This window comes from Rhinolophus hipposideros (genome assembly GCF_964194185.1).
Source record: "Rhinolophus hipposideros genome assembly, chromosome: 22".
NCBI classification, from domain to species: domain Eukaryota; kingdom Metazoa; phylum Chordata; class Mammalia; order Chiroptera; family Rhinolophidae; genus Rhinolophus; species Rhinolophus hipposideros.
This window is the reverse complement of record NC_138068.1, coordinates 13,856,340-13,876,719: the sequence shown is the minus strand read 5'-3', so window position 1 is coordinate 13,876,719 and position 20,380 is coordinate 13,856,340. Positions and strand designations below refer to the sequence as shown.

General features: G+C 48.6%; 1 protein-coding gene and 1 long non-coding RNA gene across 3 annotated transcripts in view; one reads left to right on the top strand and one right to left on the bottom strand.

Moving 5' to 3' along the window:
* PTPRT (protein tyrosine phosphatase receptor type T) overlaps positions 1-15,763 on the bottom strand; it is a 965,600-nt gene extending 949,837 nt beyond the window's left edge. Inside the window, exon 1 of the mRNA XM_081034722.1 lies at positions 12,883-15,763. The gene's annotated coding sequence lies outside the window, so the exon portion shown is untranslated. The remainder of the gene's footprint in view (positions 1-12,882) is intronic.
* LOC308491337 lies at positions 125-19,975 on the top strand. Of its 2 annotated transcripts, XR_013992336.1 has the most exons (7): positions 125-313; positions 4,514-4,640; positions 6,173-6,268; positions 6,361-6,480; positions 7,187-11,463; positions 18,636-18,722; positions 19,373-19,975. It is a non-coding gene; the product is annotated as an uncharacterized lncRNA (long non-coding RNA). The 2 variants fall into 2 exon arrangements; XR_013992337.1 differs by having other exon boundaries at positions 18,636-19,975.
* The last annotated feature ends 405 nt before the right edge of the window (positions 19,976-20,380 follow it).

Genomic DNA, 20,380 nt, shown 5'->3' with positions numbered 1-20,380 from the left:
GAGGCGCCGCGCGAACTGAAAAGCCAGGCTGGGCGGGGGCGGGACGAGGGGGCGGAGGGCGGTGTCCCCGGAGTCCTAACGCCGCCGCCGCCGCTGCCGTCGCCCGCCGGGGCGCTCCGCCCGCGCCTGGCACACGCCCGCGGCTGCCACACGCGGGCTCCCCCGCGCACCCCCAGCGGGACTGGCCGGCTCGGGGCCGCTCGCACAGTCACGCGCCTACACACAGCCCCCCCGCACCCACAAGCCCCACAGGGTCCTCGCGTCTTCGCGCCGCGCCACGCAGCTAAGCATCGTCTGCCCAGCTTGGGCGCAGGTACCAGGGGAGGTGGGGGAGGCGGGAGAGAGGGAGCAACCGTTTGAACTCGAGTGGGAGAACAGGTGAGTGGGGGGGCGTGAGAGAGGGGCAGCTGTCTTAACTAGGGATGGGGCGTGGGGGGGGGGCAGGTGGATGGGGGAAGGGGAGGGGCATCAGTCCAAAACTGGGGCAGGCGTCTGCTGGAGAGGGTCTCAGGCATGCCCGGAGATGAGAATTTCAGCGGAGAGTCGACACCCCCCCCACCACACACACACACACACACACACACACACACACACACACCGCGCGCGCGCGCGTGCTCACACACACACTCTTCTGGGCGCATAGCTGACCGCGCTGCTCTCATCCCCCCAACACACCTCAGCAGCCGCCCAGGCACCCCTCTTAGTCACCTACATCTCTCCCTTGTCCCCACCCCCACTCTGGAAGGGCAAAGACAGCAAGAGGCATCCTCCTTTCTCTTGCTGCCTTCCCCTCTTCCCTTTCTCGGGAGACAGAACCGTGTAGCTTTCTCCCTTTTCTTCCCGGTCTGAACAAAGACCTGGTTGGGGCTGAAAAACCGTAGATCAGAGTCAGACCTCTCCCTTGCAGCCCACAGGCTGGACCTCTGCTCTCCTGGGAGCAGAAATCTCCTGGAGGAGACCCGGTGCCACTTGGGTTCTGGCTGGCGGCAGTGCCCAAGGGATTCACACTTGCGAACCTGGCCAAAGCCCTGCTCCTTCTGTTTCAGCACAGAGCCTCCCCACCCCCATCCTTGTTGGGATTCCAAGGATTGGATTGGACGGACTTTGGGGGAGAAACAGGAAAGTCAGGCATGGCCAAGGTTTCCAGCAGTGGGGAGCCTCAGGCTCTGGGTGGAGTTGCTATGGCAAGGAACACAGGGCCTCTCCTCTGTCCCGCAGTTCCCACTAGGTGGAGTGGAACAGTTGCCTTAAATGGAGACCCATTAACTGCCCCCACCGTGCTCTTGTAATCCTAGGCACATGCTTCCACCCCTATCTGGCTCCCCAACAAGGCCACCACCACCGCCTTCAAAAGGTGAAGGAGTTGGGCTAGCCTGTTGGACTAAACAGTGTGTCCCACACAAAAGAACAGGGAGTTTTCTCAAAGTCCTGCTTCCCAGACCCCTGCCTGGGGAGAGTGGGATTCCACAGGTGGGGTGGTGGGGGCTGCGAGTGGGACCTTGCACACGCTGCCTCAGAGATTCTTAATAATTCTATAGATATTTACAGAGCACTCAACCCTGTGCCGTACTCTGTGCTAGTCTCTGGGGATGCAGAGATGAATGGCCCTTGGGGCATTTGGAATGGGGAAATCCCTTCTGCTCAGAGGTAAACTGCTGGCTGTTCCCTAAACCTCATCCAAAGCTTGACCCAGGCCCATGACCTGTGACCCTAGGCATGGCTGATCCCAGGGGCCAACCCAATGGAGCTGGAGGTTTCTAAGCCACTAAGGAGCTGGTGTCACACTTCTAACTTGTCCGGCTCCTTTTGGCTCCTATTCATTGCCTGTCTCAAGCTTTCTGAAAAAGTATAAAATAGCAGTTTTCATCACAACTTCAGATGAAGGGCAGCCTCCTGTCCCTTCCCATTATACTGTGTGTTATATCACTGCCCTCAAAGCTCCCAGGTCTGATTGGGATTCATGTGGCCCTGACAAAAGGCTCCGTATCAAAGGTAACCAAGCTGGGGGAGCAGGACAGGGCCAGACCTCAGCACCAGGCTATACCTGTCCAGGGTGAACCTTGGCCCTCTACTTTCCCAGCTGCTCTCCATACCCAGGAACTGGCCCCCTCTATTTCTTCAGGAGCACATGCTCTCACCTGCTGTCCAACAGTGCTCTGGCACACAGTCACACCACTGAGCTTTAGCACGCGCTGTTCCCTCTGCCTGGAATGTCCTTCCCTGCATCATCTCCCTAGTAAACTGACACTGGTCCTTAAGGCTTCCTGTGAAACTGGCTGAGAAGCATTTCCTGTCCAAGGCTTTTTGCCAGCGCCCCCTGGGCTGGCTGCTGTGGTGATGTTTTTCACACTGTAGGGATGTGGTTTCTCTCTTTGGTCTGTTCCACAAGCCTGAGTTCTCAAAGGGCACTTGGGCACTTAACACAGGAGCGAGAGGGTGACAAGAGCGAGAGGGCTGGCTCGCGGCTACAGATACCTCAAGCCAGGCCCCCTCTGAACTGGTTTCTCAAGGGAGGGAAGAGTGACAGCAGCATCTCCCACCCTCCTTCACGATAGCCCAGTGCTGACTAGAAAAGAACTGCTTTCCTGTCTGACCCCCATCAGCCTGGGGGGCTGGGGGAACTTTCCCACATGTTCGTCCCTGGCTCAGGGTCAGTACTGGAGCAAGGGGGCTGGGGACTGGTGTGAGCTTTGTGATGGCTGGCAGGATGGCATAGCCCCTTTTAATTCTGCTCAAGAAGGCGGTCCCTTGTCCTCAGGATGACTGGCCTTAACCCCGTGGGACCTTTGGCAAGACCTCTCTGGGCCTCAGTTTCCCTGTCTGCACAGGGGCTCACCTACCAGCTCTAGTGAGGGCCGACACAGGAGTGTTCAGATATTTCAGCTGCAGATTTCTCAATCCAAGCACAGTTTTGGGGGAAGCCTGAAACTTGGAGCATCCTTTCAACAAGCAAGCTGGCTGTCTGCCACGTGCCAGGGATGGCAGCTTGACAACAGACGTAGTCTTTGACCTCATGGAGCTTACAATCTGGTGAGGAAAAGTGGACAAAGAGAGGGAGGTAAAGGACCAAGGGATGCAGAGATGGCCTCCATCTCCCCAGCTCCTCCCCAACCCCTGGGGATAGTCAGCCTTCCAATGGGGCAAGGCAGGGTGCCACTAGCCATTTAAATTTAAAATTTAGAAATTCCATTTTTAGTCACACTAACCACATGTCAAGCGTGCAGTAGCCACGTGTGGCTCGTGGCTGCCATATTGGGCAGCACAGCTAGAGAACAGATATAGGACATCTGCAACATCACAGAAAATTCTATCAGACGGCGCTGCTCAAGACTGCCTATGGCTGATTTTTCCATTAGACAGTGCTGCTCCGACGCAGAGGTCAGCAAACTATCACCTCCTGTTTTCATAAAGTTTTATTGGAACACATTCTGCATGTGTGTTCACATATTGCCTATGGCTGCTCTCCGCACTACACAGGCAGAGGTGAGTTATTGTGACAGAGTCCATCTGGCCCACACTGCTGAAAATATTTACTGTCCTGCCCTTGACAGAACAAGTTTGCTTGGCCCCTCCTCTAGAGACTGTCTCACAGTCTGACAATCACTGGCCTAAAACTGCTTCCCTAAGTGTGGACCTTGGACAAGCCCCATCAACGTCACCTGGGAACATGTTAGAAATGCAAATTATCAGGCTCCACCCCTGACCTGCTGAATCAGAAATGCTGGAGGTGGGACCCAGGCATTTGTGTTTTAACCAGTCTCCCAGGGGATTCTGACTCAGGTTCAAGTTGAAAACCACTGATCTGAAACCTATGGAGGAACTGCCAATGAGTGGCTGGCACAGTGAAGGTGCTAATGGGCTCCCGTGGGAACAGAGGAGTTTGGAAAGATGTCAGGAGACTGATAGCCTATTCGTTGCCTGGCTCCTCTGCAGCAAAACCTTTGAGAGCCCTTGGATGAGGCCGTGCCAGCAGGGAGAGGACCTCTCACCAGCCGCCTGTGCCCATGCCCAGCCCCCCCGCCTGGCAGCCCCGCCCTCCCACAGAGTTGTCAGCACATTTGGAGCTGTCTCCACACATAAATTCAGGGACCAGCTGTCTCTTTTAATCTGGTTGCAAGATGAAACCATTAATAGATGTCAGACACATTGGCAATGATCTCTTCATTAATTATTTCCTCCTTTCTGAGGGAAAAAAAAATTAGTAACAAGCAACCATCAATAATTCAAAAATACAAGTTAACCTTTCATTAGCAGAGTGGCTTCTGCACACACCCTGGTCTCTTTCGGAGCCGGTCGTTCTGGCTTGAATAATGTTTTTATGGCAGGAATATTAATATGCATTAATGCTGTCTGTCAAGACACATGATTATAAATAACTCAAATGCAACTTAGAAACCGTAAGTATTTTTCAAGTGTAACCTCATGAGCCAACCATTTTGTTCCGTAAAAACATGCATTATTCAATGATATTGCTTTGCCCATAAGCAGGACTTTACGAAGGAATTATTTTCAGGTCGAGGCCCTTGTGGTTAGAAAGACTTCCCTGGTGCTGGACCAATGCTGCCACTCTGTAATTTCCTCCCGTCAAAGTTGGCGCCTGTCTCTGGGGACACGAAGAAAGAGCCCGGACACACTTCCAGGTGACTGGTGTGGATGTTGGTAGGCGTTCTCTATTCCTCACACCCTTCCTTGGCCTCTTCTTGTATGATTTTCAGACCCCCAACATCTGTCCTCTTCTAAAACATACTACATTTTGGCAACACCCCTCTTCCGGGTGAGGCTTTGTACCTGCCCATATTCCCCGCACTTCCATTGACGGACAACCCAGGTGACCACAAACACGTTACTCTCCCTCTCCATCTGTGAACTGGGGGTGATTATTCCCACTTCACTGAGTTGAGCGGGAATTAAGTGAGTTAATGGATGTGAAAACACCTACTAGAGCAAGGCCTGGCCCACTCCAGAGATCCTTTCCTTTCTTTTCTACGTCCAAGCCTTAGATTCCTGACACTACCACCACCCCACCCCAGCCTGACCGCAGGCCAGCCATCGTAGACTCCTGGACCACAACGGCATGGCAAGTCAGCTGCTTGGTCCGTGGGCCCAAACCCCAGCACATGTCCCAGACAATTGGCAAGCAGACCTCGGTGCCTGAGATGGCCAGCATCTTGCCCTGCCTAAGTGGGCTCTGCCAAACAGCTGTTTCTTTTAATTATGCACACACACACACACACACACACACACACAAAGTGATGTGTGCCAAGCACACTCCATGGATGTTTGTGTCTCTAACCGGTACCCAGCGTCGTGCTGAACAGTGGGGATAACGTGACCCCATCCACAGGAGCCCCTTCCGCCCACACTGAGGGGTCACGAGCACACCAGCGACAGGGTGGTGTTAGTGTCAGGGTTTGAATAATGGCCGTCAAACCTGATTTTGAGATATGGCCCCAGCCTTTACTTCTTGCTTCCAGCAGAGTGGTTCTGTAATGAAGCAGGAGCAAAGCCACTGTTCTCATGGCAGCCCGGTGTCCTGGAGTTGGACACAGGCCTTTTCTGAGCATGAAGTTCCCCCAGGATTCTCAGCCACTCTCCTTGTCCCTAACTCTGGACCCAGATCCAGGAGGGTCTCAGGTAAAAGGTGGACTCACCAATCTGACATGGGGTGAACCTGTTGCTTTCCACATCCTCCTGCAGTGAGCTCAGCTCAAACTTCAGCTCCTCTCTGCCTTCAGTCTCATTCCTCCCAAGCCCGCCTTCCACACAACAGCCAGACTTGTTCAGGAAGACCATCATGTGGCAGCCTTGTCACTGGCCAGCTTAAAAACCCTTCACAAATGCCCCACTGCCCTCAGAATAAAGTCCAAAATTCTTAACGTGGACAACAAGACTCTCCTCACTGGCTGGGTCCCACTTGCCGTTCTGAGAGTCCTCTCCAAGTAGAGAAGGAAAGAAGGGCATTCCAGGTGGCTGGAACCACTAGTTAAGTGCTCAGAGATGTGATGGAGTCTGACCATTCAAACAGGACACATGTGGACAGTATTCTCAACAGGCATCCATGGGACACGGCCACTCCAGAGTCACTCAGGGTGTTCGTTCATTTTGCATGCAACTGAATCAGAATCTCTAGAGACTGAGGCTCAGGAGTCTGACTTTTTTCACTTGCACACAGGTGGTTCTTAGGCACAGGCAAGGTTATGAGTGGCCGATGTCAGGAACCAGGGGAATTGAGAGCCTCCAGAGACAACGCTGAGCCTACTGAGATCAGGTCTGTATCTTGACTGTTTTTGTGTCTCTGACACCTGTAAGGGCTTAGAGATAAACACTGAGCCTGGAACATGTACACACATTGTATTTTAGGCAAGACTCTTTCTTACAAATGACAGACATCCAACTCTAACAGACTGAGGTGAAAAGAGGAATCCAGTGGCTCATTTAGGTGGGCGTTTCATGCGTACCTTCAGGCAAAGCTCGACCCAGGTACTCAATTGCCATTCATTCTCTCTATCTCTCCCTCTCTCCATATCTCAGTTGTGCTTCTCTCAGTGGGTAGTCAGGGAAATTGAATAATGACAGCTGCAGCTATAGGCCTCATAGCTTATAGTACCCTCAGATTAAAAAAAAAAAAAAATGAGGCTTTCTGCAACACCCTTGCCAAACTTTAGTGAAGACACTGATTGGCTGATTAGGGTCACATTCCATTTCCTGAAACAATCAGTTTGGCCAGGGAAGTGGTGGGGGGAGCAGCCTTAGTAGGCTAACCATGAATTGGTCAGCCTTAGTCATTTGTCCACCCCTCCATATTGGAGATGGCCACCATAACTGACAGGAGTGGGGAAGGAGTATTTTTCCAAAGTATCTTGGGCAGTCAGGTAACACCTCACTTTTGAATCAAAATGTTCATAAACCCCTTTGATACATGATCTACAGACCTAACCACTTACCTAGGGTCTGCCCTCTACTTCCCTACTCCCCCTCTCATCCAACACCCCATACCATTTCCCACACCCCCACACAGACCCTCTGATTTTTACACAGCCTCCCCTTCCTCTGTACCAAAGCATGAGTGTTATCCCAAAAAACGTTCTCAACCAGCCAGCTACTCCTTAGCCATCCAGTGAAATAAATACTAATTTGATTTCAGAGAACGACATCTGTTTTAAAAATATTTCACTCTACTGCACAGAAAGACATTTCACCCGACGTGATGGCAGCAAACTTCAGCCCCCAGAATCTCCTTCACCCCTCCTGGAACCAAGCAGGATGGTGGCAGAGGACGCCCGGGAACACAGAGATTGTTCACAGACGTGACAGGCCAGACTGCACACGTTTATCCATGCCATTCTCACATCAAGGAAAACGTTGATAAATCATTATTTCTACAAGCTAAAAAAAAAGTGCTAATACCTCAAGGCAGGATGAGAGTGGGTTTGTTGAAATGAACGTGAAGAATGGAGAGTACGATCTTGGAATGTAAAACCATAGAAAATACCACCTGGGAACACAGACATCATCTGTCTTATCTGGAAGGCTGTCACCAGAGTGGCAAATGTAGGGATTGTTTAGAGGACAGAGTGGGCCCTGTGTTCTGGGGAGGGGACTGAATGGCAGGAAGGCCGAGATGCTGCTTTACCCAGAAACACTGTTCATCACTGTCTGCTGTAAGATGGATCATCTAGGAGGTTTTTCCCTTTGCTTTTGCCTCTGCCTTTCTGACATGCTTGAACCTCAGTTTACTGTGAGCTAGACATGCAGCAAAGAGCTTCAGACATATGACCCACCGTACAACTCTCTTATTATCCCCCCATGTACAGGTGAGGAAACTGAGGCACAAGGAGGTTTGGTGATTGACAGTGGTTTTAGGTTTTGCTTTCCTCTCAATATCTCCTGTAATAGGGGTTCCCCAACCACACACCAAGAATATTAGAATTAGCAGGAAACTTCAAGGCTGACCACCTCAAAACCCTTTCCAGTTTATAGACATTTCAATAGAGCTTTGCTAGTAAACAAAAATAAATAACTTCCATTTACCCGGAAGCCAGATCCCTGTAATAAGTTCTGGGCTAGGTCTCCCCAGAGCAGGAGAATGTGCAGTTACAGTTTGGGTTGGTTTTGTTTCTTTGAGGCTTTGCTTTCCGAATTTCTCAGGCCTTACCTACCCCAGGAAAAACAGAGATATGATAACAGAGACCATGTAGCCCCCCAAAATTCCCCAGATTAACAAAGGTGGGTGTTCCCCAGTGCTCATTTGGGGTTAGAGCCCCTGCTTTCAGATCCTGGACCTCTGCATAATTGTTTCCTGTGAGAAGAACATTAAGGGCTCATGAATGTTTAAAAATATAAACGCGTGGAATTTTGCAACCACGCAATAATCAGGTTTCTCCATTCTGATAGGAGTCACACACAAAAATCAGGAATTGGCAAATGTTAAATATTTCCTTACGGCTAATAATGCTTTCTCCTCCTTCCCTTTTTTCTCCTATAACTCTTCTAACATGAATTTATTTTCCATTTGAAAGCCAGTCTCACTGGTTATTAGATATTCTCCCTGCTGTCACTATCAGTAAATTATTAAACAGCTGACCAAGCTTTGTTTTAAAATGATTCTCTTATGAAGCTCAGTGATATATTTGCTATGAATACTGAATTGTGCCGTGGTCTCTAAGGATACGTGAATGATTCCTATTTACTACCTTTAGCAGAACGTGTGTGCAATTAGCAGTAAGAACTTGACTTGAATCCCTGTCACCAGCAACCTCTGTACCTCATGTACAGGGCACACTCTTTAGTCATTTTTACACTCCTAACTGGGAACAGCAGGTGAAGCTTCTGGACCATGTCACCAAATAGCATATAGATGTGCCTTTTGTCATTCCTCATCTCCTTTCTGGTCCTCCTAACCCTGAGCCTCCTTACACCCTGTAGGGGTCCCTTTCTTACGTAAAGCAGCAGCTGGTTTTGAATGAATGTGAATGTCCGTGAAAAGAAAATAGACCTTAGTGGGATAAAATTACTTAAGTTGTTTGTGTCTCCACTTTCTCATCTGCAAAATGGAGCTCATCATTTCTACCTCATGGATTCTAGAACAAAAACAAAGTGCCGAACTCAGTGCTGGGCATACAGTAAAATCTCAGGAGCTGGTAACTACGTTTTTTTCCCTGTTGACTCCTGCATGAGTCCAGAATCGCTAGGTTGTAAGCGACAGTTCCCTTAAAGCAAAGAGGACAGGCATTGGCTTACCTATCAAACACTGGTTAGTGAGTCAAGATCTAACCAGAAACGCAGAAACTGCTGCATGTATTTACCACAGAGGAAACTGAGTTCAGGAAATTGGCTAGAGAAGCAATGAGGGAGCTGACAGCCCAAAAAGGGATAGGAAGGGAACTCAGAAAGACATAAGAGCCAGAAGCTGCTACCAGCCTTCAGATGGAAGGACAAAGACAAGCACAGGCAGCTTTATTTGTGAAACAAAGAAATAAAGGCTTGCTTCTCTTAAAATTAAATAAATAAATAAGGAGGAATGCTGCATAGGAGGCTGGAAGTAGGACAGACGTGTCCAGGGGTAGCTGAGAAGTCGAGGAGGGCTGCTGGAGAAATCACCCAAAGCAGAGAGAGGAGAAGAAATTCCTTGCGTCCCCTTCCCCGCCCCAACCAGCAGCCTCTAGTCTATTCCTCCTGTTGGGCCAAATCTAGCTGGAAGCCAGTAGAAACAGGCGTCTGGGCAAACAACTTGGAGCTTGTCTGAGTTCAGAGCACTATAAAATAATGTCTCCCTTATACAACCCAATGAACTTCACCCCCACTTGATGACACCTGCATTATAATTCCCTTCCCCAGAGTGCTGTGATGAGCCCTGTCCCTGGCCATGAGGGATTTAAGGGGCCCCAGTTGGGGAGTGGGTCCCTCTGTTGCATTGGACTTCCTGGAAATGTCCACCGGATTTCTCTAAAGCACTCTAAATCCAGCAGGAAGTTGTCAGCCTTGAGCTTCCTGGATCTGGGTTTCAAAACACCCATTGGGAAGTATGACAAAGAAGAGGCGGGGCTCCAGGTCAGAAGGTGACATCTTAGGGCTCAGCACTAGGTGTTGACTGGCTCAGGAAAGACCAGGCGAGGAAAGCAAACGCTGCTGCTCACTTTGTTCCCAGAGAGCTTTTTACTGAAAAGTGGGTGTCAATCAAATTTGGAAATGAGGCTCAGCAAGGACCAAGTGCAGAATCTGGTTTGAATAATCAGTCCAATATTTTAATTAATGATCATATTTGCAGCAGGCTCTGAAAGCAAAGAACAAGATACGCTGTATCGCATTAGGAAATCTCCCTCTACGAAGGAGAGGAGGTTCTGTGGAGATTGTGGAGTCGATTGGTGCCATTCATCTTCAAAGGGACGGGCTAACATAACAAACACTCCTTCCTCAACTTCCGAATCCAGAAGCCACAAGTGAAAATACCTCTTATCTGTTGGAAAAGTATTCCAGTCTGCCGAATCAGTCTCGCGATAAGTCAGTAATTACTGGAGCAATTTTCGCACAAAGGCGTTTTTTAATCATTTTAATTATTCAAAAGCCTGATTAATTATCTAACCCATGGATCAGAGGCCAAAGAGGGATAAAGGAGTATGGAAATGGTTACCATGACAAGGAGAGGGGAGAATCCAGCTGCCTTCAAACAGAAGGCTGCTCTCTGTGACTTTGTAGTTGCATCTTTGGGGCTCTGCAGTGCTCAAAGAGGTCAGACCCCTGGACTGGGCCTTAGGAGACCTGGGTTCTACGCCTGCTGCCACCCTGTACTACTTCCCTCCCGCTTATCAGAACTCTGTAAAATGAATGGGGGGAAAGCAATAGAGTCTTGGGACCTCTGTCAAGTGCTGACATTCTATAACAATATGGAACTTTTTTTTAAGTATAGATACCACTGAAATTTTGGTGGGGGGGGGGGTGACACTGAAAACCCAGGGAAAGTTTATGAGTATGGAAGGGCTTTGATCAGATTTGAGGCTGGGAAAACAGTCGGACACCTGTGTGGGGTAGATTTGTGTAAGCAAAGACATGTCAAGAAGACGGGTGTGTCCCTAAATAAATACCTGCTTTAGGATGGAAAAAGTCACCCCCACTCACTGCGCATTCTCTGAGCACCTCACACATACCTGTGGCCCTGGGGGAGGAACTCTGGAGACACAGGATCTGCCTTCAAGGATTTGCTAGGGCAAGGATGCCTTGCTTCAACGGGAGCCCACTAATGGGTGTTTGGATTATAACCTCAGAATATTGTAGAAGCAGAGATATTGTCCACTTTTACTGACATGGTAACTCATGCCCCACGCCTCTGTCTATGCCCTCTTTGCAGACACAGTGATGGGACCATCTCCCCAAGCACACACCTTATGTGGGCTTGTTGGCTTTCCTCAGGGCGTCGTTGCCTCACCTCCAGTACAGCTGTCGATACTCACCCCTACTTTCAGTCCAGTAAGTGTTGGCAATCCCGTAATGTTTCTCTGATGGTAAATTTTCCATCAATCTTGGGAGAGTTGACAATGAGCTTTCAATTTGTTCTCCTGGTAGTGCCTCCAATACCCCACAGTTATTTCAGACTCAGGAGAGCAAGAAAAGCTTCAAGGAGCTGAGTACAAGGGAAATGAGAGGAAGCCAGTGTTTCCAATGAAGGTCAATCTGCAAACATCATCATGGCATCCATGTGTTGATTTGTTTATTCATTCATGTATCGTCCCCTCTTTGCACTGTGTCCTGTACTAGGTGCTAAGAATACAGTGGTGACAAAAATCCAGCCCAGCGTCTGTCTGCAGTGAGTTCACAGTGCCCACCCGCTGGAGGGAAGAGATGAGACGGGTGTTAATTCCTGGTAAATCACAGATTCCGGGCACATTTGTCAGTGCAGCATAGCAGAGCTAGGTTGTGACCTCCAGTATTGAATGCGGTGCTGGTCACACACCGGCTCCTCTCCCGGATAGGCAGGTGTTTGTCACACACATGTCACCAGAACATAATGCTATTCCGTCCCACTGAGACAGCTCCCTCTGTAGACCCACTTCACGTTCATGTGGGCATCCTCAGGAAAACCTGCACTGCCTTCGGCCACTGTTATCATACCAAGCTCCACGTGATGGTTTATTGTCCCCAAAGGGAAAAATGAAAAACAAAAGTACAGGAAATCCACCCTAGGATAAGAAGTCATCCAAAAGAGCAGCAGTCTAGCTTCTGCGCTAATCAAGCTCTTTGAGGAGTGCTTACTCTGTGCTGCAGATTTTGCTAAGTGTCACAATAATTAACTCGTTTAATCTTCAAAATAGTCGATCGTCACCCTGCATGCACCCCTGCACCCTCGCTTCTTCAGTGCGCACGGTCTGACTTCTGGCTGCCAGCGCGTGCACTGCTTCACCAGAGGGTTTTCTCTTCCTGACAAAGCCCAGTTTCCAGCTAGCAGGGCAAACCGGCAGTGTCAGGGAATCAACACCCCTCCTGCACACGCGCGCGCACACACACGTACGCTCACACACAAGAGATGCCCTCAGCAAAGGACAGACGGGTTGGTGGATAAATACACCAACTCTTCATCCCTCGGGTGCCTTTTTTGCCTCTGTGGTGCATGGTCCCAGTTTCCCAGGCTCCCCAGAGGGATTCAGTGCCAGTCACCCACAGTGGTGACGTGCTCAGTAACTCACTGTTGACTGGCCGTTCTCTTTCCTGTCTCCTTTTACCCTTCATCGACCTCCACCTCCCAATTCATTTCTTCGTCTTAAATCCAGGTGTCAGGGTCTGCTCCTGAGGGACACAGAATAGGATACAGCCCTGGGAGGTGGGCGGTACCATGTTACCATCCTTATTTGGCAGCAGAGAAAACTGCAACAGAGAGGTTGAATAACTCACCCAAAGTCCCAGAGCTGGTAAGCAGAAGATCCTGGCTCAAACCCAGCCCCTGGGCTCCAAAACCTGCGTTATCGGCAAGCCTTAACCGTGTCTTCTTCTGCACGGAGCACCAGCCTCCATTAATCGGCTTCACGCGGCATGCTGCTTAGTGAGCTCTATGGCTTCATCTAGACCCTCGTCTTTGGAGATCCAGCATGTAACACAGAAGTGTGTTTGGGAAGGTATTTGATGTGATTTTCAATGCAGGGGCAGCCACACGGTGATCCATCAGCCAGCTCTCTTTGACAGAGAATTGATCTCCCAGGTCAGGAAGCAAACCTCAATTTACGTGGGATGCACTTGGAATGCGCCCTCTTAGTAGCACACGGAAGATAAAGCAGAGTCAATGACAGCTCTTGTCAATGCGTTTGTTATGGCAAGAGGGGCTACGTGAGGCTCCCTGGGCTGAGTGCTGGGGCTGACACTCCAGATGTACACTTGTTTTTCTTTTTTTTTTTTTTTTGGTATGATAAACACTTTGCCAGCGTCTTTTAGCCCTGCCTGTCAATGCCTTGGCATTTCCAAGTCCTCTTTTGATCCATCCAATAGCACAAAAGCAAGATGAGTACTTACTTGGTTTCCTGGCCATCCACCATTCTTTTTCTTTCAAAGTAGATCTCTCTGATTTTTCAATTTTGTTTCATGTCTGGATGAGTAATTTCAGAACCAGGAGGTTGGTGAAGTCTGAGCTTCCTCACTCAGGATTTCTTGCCTTCGCACAAAAAGAAAAGTCCATTGTAGCAAATTGTCTGTATGATTCATTCGTTGCGGGCATGGATGGAAAAAAAAATTTTTTTTCTTAAAGACATTTCAAAGATCCTGGACCATTTATAGTAGGAAATAACCCCAGAAAGTGAGACAAGCAAGACGCAAAAATTTAATATTAGATTTATTTTGTCATTAGAAAAGCTTATCCCTTTTGCTTTGGGGGTGATATTTGAGATATAGAAGGTGAGAAATTGAAGAATAGAAGATCTGATCAAAACTGCCTCTGCTGGCTGGAAGATTAATGTTTTCAAAATACAAATTTGTTTTTCTTAGGGCAAGGTTTTCTGTTCTTTATCCATACCTTAAAGAAGTTAAAAATCATGTGGCTGGTTTCTTCCTGCTTCTCATACAAGCTTTTCTTGCTCAACCAATAGATAGAACTAAGTTTCAAGAAAGAGAGGGAGGAGGGAAGGAAGGGGTAAAATGTTAGAGGCATAGAGAAGGAAGGAAAACACAGTCGTCCTATATGCCCACAACAGGGAGAAACCCAAAATATTTCGTGAGTAGCTAATGGCAACCACACCTACAATTCTTGACATGGAGGACTCCACCGCCTTTTAAAGATGGCAACGCCAGAAAAAAATTTTTAGGAGTTTCCTAGGAGAGGAGCAAACTAAATGTCACCAGTTCAAAGAAATCTGGGGAGCTGAGCCTTAGAAAATGAGCAGGATTTTTGCAGGTAGACATGAGAAATTGGGATTTTTAGGTGTGAAGAAGAGCAGAGCAAACGTGAGAGAGAGTCAGAACGCGTGAATTCTGTTGCAGTAGAATGAGTGGTTTGTTTGCCATAAGCAGAATGTGTATTTAGGAGTTCCTAAGATCTAAGACAGAGGGTGAGGTGAGCTCCTGGAACATTTGCACACCAGGCTTGGAAAGTTGGATTCCTTGTGCACATTGGTCCATCATTCATTCAATAAATATATACAAGGGCTGTACTAGGCTCTAAGGATGGAGCAGCGAGGTAACGAGAATGGAATAAAGGGAATGACTTTGAAAAAGATTTTGAAAAGAAAATTTAAAGAATTGGGTGAACTTAGGAAGGGTGACCTAAGAGGGTGGGATCTAAGACCAAAGGTGACCCTAGAGGAAGAGGATATATTGGAGCCCAGCACCCAGAGGTCGCAGGAAGAATGGGAGTGGGGAGGGAGTGGCTTATGGGCCACAGGATGAGCTGGGCTTGAGATGTGCTGGGTTTCAGGAGCCCTGCAGGGGGTTGCCCGCCCCCCCACATTTCAGTTCATTCACCAGGCATGTGAGGAGCCCTCTAGTGGACACTCTTGGTGGTCAGCCTCATCCCCTCGGTTTCCAGGATCCTCCTCTAGCCTTTGCTTCTGGCAGCCATATCTGTGACCCTCTGGAACACTGACTTTGGGCTCCTGGAGCCATTTCCACGTGTGCACACCTATGCCCGGTGTTGATTATCTCGCTGGCACTCTTGCCCCGCCCCCTTACTGGTGTCTCCTGCGAGCAGTTCCTGAATAAATCACTTGCAAACAAATCCCCATCTCAGGATCCGCTTCTGGGGAATCGGCCTACATCCAGCAAATGCCATGGGCCAGGCCCTTTGAATAAGACACGGCCTGGATTTTCAAGGCTTCCTGGAGGAGGTAACCTTTCGACCGGATCTTAAAGGATGAATACGATTTTGAAGATTTTGCTAAGGAAAAGGTATGGAATAGCAGTATAGGCAGCGGGAACAGTACACCAAAGTCAGCAGGCACAAAAGGACGGAGGAAATGAGGCGTGGGGAACTCCAAGTCGCCTTTTATTGCTGCAGCAGAAAAGGAATAGAAGTGGTGCCCGAGACCACAGGTGACCTGACGGCCATGGGGGCCACCTAAGGGGTAGGATTTCAGCAGCAGGTGCCGGTCTGACCCAGGAAGAGGTAGGCAAGGAGGAAAGATACATGGCCTTTAACCTGTACCCCAAAGCTCCTTGGGCAGCTCTCACCCAGCCTGGGCCCTATCCCAAAGACCCTCAACAGCGTTCATGAACTTCCTCTCACCAGCTGATACGGTGACCTACAGAATAGGCTCTGGGGGACAAATAAGGAATAACCAGACACTGCCTGACGCTTGTCTGGGAAACTTTTCTTTCAGTTTGAGTTATTTCAGAAGCAAACTCTGAGACAAGGATTTGTGCAGCTGGAATTACTTGGGAGGTCTGGGAGAATAGCTGTAGAGGAGTGGGGAAGGGAGGCAGAGGAGGTAAGGCAGCTCACACAGGACGTGTTACCAAGCACGTTACCACTGTGGGTGACGGAAGCCTGATTCCAGGGGACCTCTGGCAAATGGCGTGGCACACACACCTGAGTTTTCCTACCCCAGGGACAGGGGAGCTGGGGTATTTGTACCCCAACACCCATCAATCTGTGCTTGAAGGCTGCTCTAGGAGTGTGGTGTCCCTGGCAGGGGCCAGAGTGCCAGCAGGCAATGAAATACAAGAGGATTTGAGCGGGATAGCACAGTGAGCACTGTACTTGGTGCTTCTTGTTCTCCTGCCCCACCTGTGGAGAAGTACCACTAATGCTCTGTTTTCTTCCTTTCTCCTCCACATGAAGGATGAAAAAACAGTCAGAAAGGGAATGACCAATCAAAACAGAGGGGGGTTGTCTATATCAATCCAGAAACCATTCACGTTCCATTGTCCTTAACCTATTTGGGGCCAGTGTGTCTGCCAATTGGCACAGATTCATTTCCTCACTCCATAAAGCAAGTGAACAAAGGAGAAAGCCAGCTCATAACAATCCTTCCACAAAGTCGAAGCATAATTTGACTTTGGGGTTATAAAGAACTTCCTGGTTCTTGTCACTTAAAACGCTGAAGTTGCTTTTAATACACCACTTTCTGCTAAAGCAAAAATGTGTACACGTTTTTTAATATCACAGCCATAAGAAACAGAGAAACAGAGGTGTTTGGTTTTTTTTTTTTTTTTTTTTTAAGTCCAGTGGTTTGCAAACTGCTCTGGGGCTTAGGAGCTCAGCAGAGGCGTCCCAGGAGGTAAGGAAGGGAAGAGGGAGAGTTTTTTTCCTGCTCTGAGCCCCTGTCTTAGTTTGGTTCCCCCTCCAGAAGTTGACTCTGAGACAAGGATTTAAGTGCAAGTCCTATAGTATTTAGGAGGTAATTCCAGGCATCACCCATAGGGGAGTGAGGACTAAGTGAGAAAGGGAAGGGGAGGTAGCTAATAAAGGGTGAGCTAGCAATGCAGTTACCACTGTGGGCACCCGGGGAACTCTGGGAGTCAGCCTAGATCACTCCCCTGGGGATAGCCCACCCAAGGCGCAAGGGAACTGAGGTGTCAGTACCCCAGCTCCCATCAGCCATTGGTTGAGGGCTGCTTGTGGGGCTGTTAATCCCCCAGTACCTCCAGTGTGCAGGTAGGTGGCAAAATGGACTCTGGAAGCCAGAGCAAACCTTCGGGCAAAAAAGAAAGAGCAAAAACGCATGTGGCAGCAATTGGAATTCAGTGGAATGAACTGAAATTTTAAGAGCAAGGGAATATGGAGGCACCCATAGCATGGGCTACAGCCCCTCCTCTTAATCCTCTAAGAGACATTTGCATCTTACCTGTTCTACATACCTGGGTGTTGGGTTATAGTATAGAGATATGCTAAGAGAGAAAAGGTTTGAAAACCTCTGGCCTAATCCAATGCACGTGTTTTATAAGCGAGGACACAGAGGCCCAGGAAAAGGAAAGTAGGGCTCCCTATAGCAGAGCAGGAGTGGAACTGAGGTCTCCTGAGCCGCCAGGCCTGTTCCCACACTGTACTCATTTCAGCCTAAGCCTATTTTTGCTGCTATTCCATTTTTTCCAATTCCATTTCTTCACATTATCCTCGCTCTCCATGAATGCCCCTGCGACCTTAGCTGACTATTTCTGAGGATTAAAGACTCTGAGATCCCCACTGGTCACATATAATGCCACTCTCTTTCCATCTTCCTCCAGCTCCTTAGACAAAAACATTTATACGTTTATTTGCAAACAGTGACCAAAAGTAGGAAAACCAGAGGACAGATGTTGGCACAACCACTTTGGAATTAAATGTAAATACTCCACTTTGCTTGGGCAACATGCTAGGCTGATAAAACAGCTTCTGCAAACTTAGTATCAAGGGATCCGTTTCTAATACAGATGCCTATTGTCTTTGTGTTTGAAGATTATTCAGAAGCCTTTGTGCTGCTTTAACACAGGGATGTCTTAATTTACAACACCATTAAGCTCTGCATCCTCAGTACCGGGAACTCTTTCTAGCACATAGTAAGTGCTCAGTGAATGTTTGCAAAGTGAAGAAAATCATATGGACTCTGTACTCTGTGCCTCACCGTCAAACAGAAATTGAAAGGCCAGCTGCCAGAATTTTCATGTGTATACCGGAGGTTCGATGACGTTCTACTAAAAATTGGTCATGACTTCTTTGCCAAAGATTTCTCTTAAACTCTACTGACAAAAATATAATAAATAAGCTCATTCATTTATTACCTAAATATTTATTCAGTGGCAACTATATGTTGGGTACTCGGAAATTACATGGTACTATATGTTGGGTACTGGGATACAATGGTGAGAAAACGGGGGGGAAAGAGACTCTTTTTTGACTCGTGCAGTCTAGATGGATATTAATCAAGTAATCACACACATGAAAGGTAAAACTACAGCTGGGAGAAGTGACTGGGGAGGTTTTAAAGATATGTCCACAAATTCTGTGATGTTTTTAAGAGGTGCAATTTGCTTCCCCTTCCTTTGCATGTGGGCTGGACTTAGTGACTCGCTTCTAGGGAACAGAAGTGATGAGATGTCATTTCTAATACTAGATTACAAAAAGACCGGGGCCCCCATTTTGGGTTCATTCTCTCTCTCTCTCTCTCTGTCTCTCTCTCTGTCTCTCTCTCTCTCTCTCTCTCTCTCTCTCTCTCTCTCTCTCTCTCTCATCACTGCTCTGATGGAAGCCAATTGCCATGCTGTGAGGTTGCTCAACAAGCCGATGGGATTGGGGGATACCATTTAGTGAAAAACTGAAGCCTTCCAGAAACCACGTGAGTGATCTTGAAAGCAGGGGCTCCATCTCCAATCGAGCCTTCAGATGACTGCAGCCTTGGTCAATAGCCTGACGAACAACCTCCTAAGAGACCCCTGAGCCAAAACCACACAGACGAGCCACTCCCATAGGCCCGGCCCCAAAACACTGTGAGACAGCAAATGTGTGTTGTTTTATGCTGCTAAATCTGGGGTAATTTATTACACAGTAATAGGTAACAAACATGAAGGAGAAGTACAAGATTTATATGATGTGGAGTAGAATGCATTGATGTAATCTGGGGAAGTCAGGAAGAACGTCTCTAAAGAAGCAATTGACTAATAGAGGAACAAACAGTCTAGGAAGAGTAACCCAGGGAAAGGAAGCGATATGTGCAAAGACCCTGGGGCAGGAAGGAATATAATAAGTAGGAAATACTGAAAGAGATGAGTGTGGCTGCAGCATGGAGATCTAATGCGAGAGTAATTTTTCATGAAACTGGCATGGTTGGCGGGTTGAGACCCATCCATGGAGGGCCTTGAGACATTGTCAAGAAGTTTGGTCTTTATCAGGAGAGCAGTAGAAAGCCTTTGAATGGTTTTAAAGAGGGAGATAACTTGATCAAACTTGTGTTTCTTTCATGTCCTTTCAACTATTATTTCTTATCAGGAGATTCAGCTGACAACCGCCTCTCACTGATGTGTTTTGATTTCCACATAGCCTTTCAGCAAATAACGGAAATTACATGGCTAAAAAAAAAAAATCTGCTCGTAATTTACAGTGCTGACTTCCTGCTAACCCTCATCCCATCCCAGTGGCTGCCAGTCACTGGCTATCAGCTCTGAGAAGGTGAGACAGACAAGGTCTGGGAAACACAGGGTGAAATGAGGGGCTCCTTTCAAGGTTAATCTCAAAAATCACTGCCAGGACCAGCCCAATGGCTCAGGCGGTTAGAGCTCCGTGCTCCTAACTCTGAAGGCTGCTGGTTCGATTCCCACATGGGCCAGTGGGCTCTCAACCACAAGGTTGCCAGTTCAACTCCTCTAGTCCCGCAAGGGATGGTGGGCAGCGCCCCCTGCAACTAAGATTGAACACAGCACCTTGAGCTGAGCTGCCACTGAGCTTCCGGATGGCTCAGTTGGTTGGAGTGCGTCCTCTCAACCACAAGGTTGCCAGTTCGACTCCCGCAGGGGATGGTGGGCTGCGCCCCCTGCAACTAGCAACAGCAACTGGACCAGGAGCTGAGCTGCGCCCTCCACAACTAAAACTGAAAGGACAACAACTTGACTTGGAAAAAAAAAGTCCTGGAAGTACACACTGTTTCCCAATAAAGTCCTGTTCCCCTTCCCCAATAAAATCTTTAAAAAAAAATCACTGCCAGTGTTGGTGTGTAGGTGCCTCTGTGCTCCTTTCAGGGAGACCTTCTGTCATGTTCTCAGGGGAATCGGGGTTCCCTAGCAAAGAGCCTGAGACAAGGATTCAGGATCGTGGGAGTTACTGACCAAGAGCTCCCAGGGTAAACTTGTAAGGAGAGAGAAGGGAAAAGGGCCCAACAAAGATGGGATCTCGGGTCATGCGTAGCCTTGGCCTGATCCATGTGGTGGGGGGGGGGGGGGAACTCTGGACCATAAACTGTGCCACAGGGTTGTCCCCATTCCATGGCATAGGGTCATCTTT